Raw genomic sequence first — 5,924 nt, 5'->3', positions numbered from 1 at the left:
CCAACTCGCGCGCATCCGTTCTTGTCGGGTAGATAGATAGATAGGTAGGTAGGTAGGTAGGTAGGTAGGTAGGTAGGTAGGTAGGTAGGTAGGTAGATGGGTAGGTAGGTGGATAGATAGGTAGGTACCTAGGTAGGTGGTTAGGTAGATAACTAAATAGATAGATGTAGATAAGTTGGTACGTAAAGTTTTTTCCTGCGTCTTCTCTCTCCCAGCTTCCTGTTTTCGTTCTTTTATTTTAGGCGGCTGCAAACACCTAAGCGAAGCGCGCACCTAAAAGCGATTTAACCGGTGCGGCGCGGCACACCATGACAGAATCGGAACCAGATCTTTCTTCTCTTTTTTTCTTTCTCTTCTTCTCTCTCCTCTCACTTAAATCGCGCCCGGTGCAGCGATGGAAAGACGGCAGAGGTGTAGTCGATGAAGGAGTCGAAGGCGCGCGCCTTCTTTTCGCCCACGGATGGATCGGAAAATGAACGCGGCTATCTCGGGCCGTTATCGAGCACGAGCCTTAATGCCTGGTTTACACGGGAGCGGATAGGGCACGTCAAGCAGCGGAGGCACTTGCTTAGCGTTTCTATTAGCTGTCGTTGAAAAAGGTAAGCGCGAGTGGCTCGTTACCTCTTTAGACGAGATGCCGATGTAAGAGGTAAGCAACGCCGAGCTCGCTAACATGACTCGCCTTTCCGCTATTACCGCCTTCTCGTGTGCTCGCGGCGTTAACTCTCTTTTCTGCCGCGACACCGCGTATAATATGTGACTGTCGCGGACGTAAACCATCGTTAACTGTAAAGTCCGTAAATGGAACATTGTTGCGTGATACTTTGTTACGTTAGCGTTGAAAGGTTTTCTCTGGTATCCGGCGCTGCGATCCATTAAACGTGATTGTAAATAAAAGTGCTCCAGTTACGATTTAATTGTCCCGCTTCGGTATGTATATATATATATATATATATATGCGCATGTATATATATACACACACACGTGACGTGCAACAAACTAAAATGGTAGACAAATTCAAAGTTATCCGGAACGCAGTCATACATCTCGGGCGAGCGAGAGAAAGACTCATCCGAAGGTCAAGTTTATTCGAATTCATTTGAACTCGTGCTCTCTCCTTGTCAGGGGACGGGACAGGTGGCGGCGGTGGCAACGGCGGAGCATCCTCTTGGAGCGGTTCGGACCTTTCGCCGATTACGCCACTGAAATCGGCCCGCTCGTCAAGGCCGGCAAACGCCACACAGAATCTTTGAATAGTGTTTCGCAAGAACGACCCAAATAACGAACTTGACGCCGACGCGTGGCGCCCACCCTTTCTATCGATGCCCTCGATGCTAAAGGTGCTCTCGCGATCTCGAGAACGCTCGAGTGTATTATCGCTGATTCCCTTTCTCCCACGTTAAGCCGCTTTCACGCCGTTCGCGATTTGCGTGAAATCGATCAGAAATCTATTTCTACGATCGCAAATTTATTGTCATGACGATGATTTTGTCTTTTTTGATAAATTCACGAACATTGTTGAGTTCGTGGCTTTTTAATGCACAGAGTGTCCGGCGCGTAAAGAATGAGGTTAAAGAATAAGAGGAACTATTGCCGAGGTGTAGAACCGAGGGATAAATTCCGTCGGGGAAATAATTTTAATTGCTCGCCAAGTATTCGTGAGGTGATGGTGAACTATGTACGAGTTATGTAGGCTACCGTTCGCCGAGACATAGAACCGACAATAACAGAAACGACGACGACGACGACGACGACGACAGCGTCGTCGTCGTCGTCATCAGGTGCAACGTTTGCGCCCACCACGACGTCTGACGGGAGAATCGGCGTGGTCGGCGAAATATACCGCAAGGATCCGGATCATAGAGGCGATCCTACCGCGCCTAGATCCGATCGCGGCCGCGCGGCCGGCAACTACGCGCTGCAAATAATTACAGCCGTCCTTACATTCCATAGCAAGGCGGGCAAACTGGTTCCGAGCGCGGCCACTTGCGCTAGTATACGCGCAGAGGAAACTATATTTCTCAAAGTATCATACGTGTTTTTCAGCCGCGTGCCGCTCTGCGAGGCGCGCGCGCGTCGACTGTGTCAACGGTCGCGATCCCGAATATTGCGCTATGTAGAAGCCTCGATGATAATCGTGAGCTCGGACAGAGCATGGTATTCGACACTTCCTGCCGTCATCGCATTCTTTATTCAACGTCGAATTCTTCCATGCCCATAACTTCAGTCCCTCCTCTCCCATCTTCACTTTAAGTGCGATAAGATGTGGATGAGAGACTTCACTGTGTTTCTCTATACGCTACTTTAGTCCATATTAATAGTTACTCATCAGAGGAAACTTGTTTCACGTGAGGTACTCAGATCTTTATTTAGAGTTAGATTTAAGTTTTGCAACTGAAATATAATATATGTGACACTTTTGTCTGTAATCGCGAGTCAACTGAAAAACTCTCATCTATCTCCGAATTCAAATCTAAATATCAGATAAAGTCATAGCCGAATCTTTTTGATTTGAGATATATTGTAGGCAACATAGTTAAAGTGATTTCTAGAAACCAGCTGAGGGGCGACATTAGTTATCGAAATATTAAATGAACTTGGCAATTTTTATGCTTTCTCTGAGACTTAATAAGTTACTATTGTAAACAGTACGTTTGTATGAGTCAGTTTTTGTGAGTATATTATAGGACAAACGAATAAAAGTAACGAAAGGAAGATTTATCTTCAATGTATACTAAAATAGCAAATTCTAAACAGATTAGCAAATCCTTAAATCCTTATGCAAGGTTTGCATTCTGTGAAAATATTATTTCAATCTTATGCTTACTAAATTGATAACTCTCTATCGCATATATTAACATAAAATAACATATCCTATAAAGGTTAGCAAAAGCTCCTAAGGTTTGAATTTAGATGTATAGCGATATTTATAAAGAAATATTTTAATAATGTCATTTCTCTTATACTCAAACTTTATGTAAGAGTTTGCGCTAATATTTTCAAGGTCTGTCATTTTATTATACGATAAACTCATTAATCTAGTAACGCGAAAGATTTTAGCAACAACAAAATGTTTTTGATATGCAAATATAATACATACAATAAAGCAGTTTGTATGATCGTACATTGAAAGTAGTTTAAATATTGTCAGAAACAGATAGAAAACTAATAACATGAAAGCCATTCTTAAGAAAAATATAAACAATGATTTTTTCCAGTTAGAAGAGCAACAGATTAATATAGCATATATTAGTTGTATATTATTCGCAACATCAGTTTATATCTAGATAAAAGCATCAAAATTTTAAATTTCATTTATATCTTGACAACTAATGTTGTCCCCCACTTGACTTTTGCTGAAAATCATTTTCAACTATTTTTTCTACAATATACATTAATTTTAAAAATATCGGTGAGGTGTGATCTTTTTTGAATATTTACTCCGAGTTTAAATATGAATACATTACATGCCAGTTTATAAAACCCGGATGTTTGATATGTCAGGATACGTATGTACCGTAACTTGAGAATTACGATAAATTGTAACGAGCAATTGTATTTTGAACTCGATTTTCGGTCGAATTCCATGATGAGAGCATCTATGAATCGAAAACTCCTTCCCTTCTCATTCTCATTTTCTTTCTTTTTTTCTTTGTCTGTCTCTCTCCTTTTCTCTGTCTCTCTCTCTCTTTCTCTTTCTGCATAGAACTCAGTGATGTCGACGAAAATGCGAATCACGTCGCGAATCTCTCCCGAGTGCGCTCGAGCCGAACCGTCGCGTACGCGCGCGGGACATTTCCGTTGTTGTTTACACACTCGGCCGCGGAAAGATTTCGCAAACAACGGAGAAACATACGTCCCCCGCGGGTACTGAATCCCTTCCCGCCCCCACGCGGTAGCGGTCGTAGGCGCATTAATAATGTAAGTGTGCAGATGGTGTGCAGTGAGTGCGCGGCGCCGCTGACTAGGATCAATGTTCCGTTCGCGATCTATATAGCCGCTACGCGGCCGCGCGCCGCGATATATAGGTAACGACAGAGAGTAAGTGAGAGGCAAAGAGAGAGAGAGAGAGAGAGAGAGAGAGAGAGAGAGGGAGGGAGAGGGAGAGGGAGAGAGAGCCGGGCTATGTGGGAAACAACACGGTTGCACACCACTCGTCGCTCGTTCGTTCGCCCCCGTCTGCCTCCACCTCCACTTCTACTCCTGCTGTTGCTGCTGCTGCACCTCCCCCTCCTCCTCCTGCACGGATAATGCATTTGCGCGAATATTTTAACCAATCGTAGAGCGAAATTTCCATATGGAAATAAGTTCTCTGTCTCTTTCTCTCGTAATCTTTCTCTCTTTCTCTCTCAATCGATTTGAGTTTGGCCCGTAAACTCGATTCGCGGGAAAAAGCGGCTCCTCCGCGCGTTCGTCGATTCACCAAAGAAAAAGACGCTTCCTGCGAGAGCAGCACATGTTCCTTGCGTTTTCGCTTATAAGTTCGCCCTTACGAAATTGCATCCTCCACGTAATCTCTTGCGGTTTAAATGAGATTGAAGAGTCCGTTTTAGAGAAGCTATGATTCGGAGCGGAGTGCAACGTTACGTTTGCAAAACGTACAATTGTTTGTAAAACTCACAATTTGTGGATGCAATTGCGCAAAAAATTTTCTTAGGTTGATATTTTCCGTGCATTTATAATTAGAGTTGGGTTGTGTGCGTAATGAAATCTTTCTTTCAGTGTTTTCTTCAATTTGGGTCTGTCGTCCTCAGCCGTCATTGTTGTGCAGGAATGAGAGAGTATTATTAGTGTTGAAACTCTGCGCGATTATTCTATTCTCTGTTGCCAAGCGTATTATCTGTTATCGTGAGACCGAGCGCGTTGCTACTGCCGCGAACTATGTGAATGATTAAAATTTCGTATCGTGGATCGCGATTATTAAATCCATCAAGTTTGCCACGTAACTGTATACTACTTCTGACGTTGTGAATATTTTTCGTATTATACGACACGACGAGTTACGCGCGGAATCTTGTCTCGAGTGCTGTGGCAAACGAACGCGTTTCGTCTAAAACGAGTTCAACTTTTAACGGCATCGTCGCTGTTGTCGTTTTTCGACTCGTCCACGCAGAAAAATACACACTGCATTCGAATGAATGTTTCAAGTATTTCACAAGTTTATGTCAAGTCTATCACAAGCTTATTATCATAAGCGTCAAATTTAATCAGAGTAGTAACTAGTAAAGTAGCAACTCTTACTAGTAAAATAGTAAATAGTAACTCTCGTAACATTCGCATTTTTAATCAAGAATATTAAATTAAAACAAAAAATCAATTTACTTATTGCATAGAGAGTCGAACCAACTTTTTTTCTTTGATAAATCTTAATCATATTCTTGCAAAGAGAAGAAAAATTCTCTTGACTACGTGATAACGAGCTCCTTTAAAATTTGCCATGACTACATTTTAAGACTGACATTATCAAGAAAATATTCTTTGTTTAAGGATAATTAAAGGATAAATAAAAGGATAATGGATTATCCAGCAAATCATTACTTAATCATTACGACCAAAAGGAGGAAAATAAAGTGAGTAATCGTTCTTAGCAGTAGAATAATATTTTTCTGTGTGTAGGAATCGAGAATGTCAGGCATATTACGCTGCGAAGATAAGTAGTAACGTACTTTATAAATTTATTCACATGATTTAAATAAATCAAGTATACAGTTAAGTCTCACGACACATGCGCGGACGTTCGCGCGTCGCTTGCTCGGCGGATCATGAGCGCATATGCCTCTCGCCTTTGCGTTTCTCACTCTTTTTTTCTTTAATTTTCGACATCTCGTCGTTGACTCTTTCTCTTATCCTCTCTCCCTCCCTCTCTCTCTCTCTCTCTCTCTTTCTCTCTCACACTCACTCACTCACTCATTCACTCACTCACA

Source organism: Odontomachus brunneus, unplaced genomic scaffold, assembly GCF_010583005.1.
Source record: "Odontomachus brunneus isolate Ranch 3 - 2012 unplaced genomic scaffold, Obru_v1 Obru_scaffold_064, whole genome shotgun sequence".
NCBI lineage: Eukaryota > Metazoa > Arthropoda > Insecta > Hymenoptera > Formicidae > Odontomachus > Odontomachus brunneus.
This window is presented reverse-complemented; position numbering follows the sequence as displayed.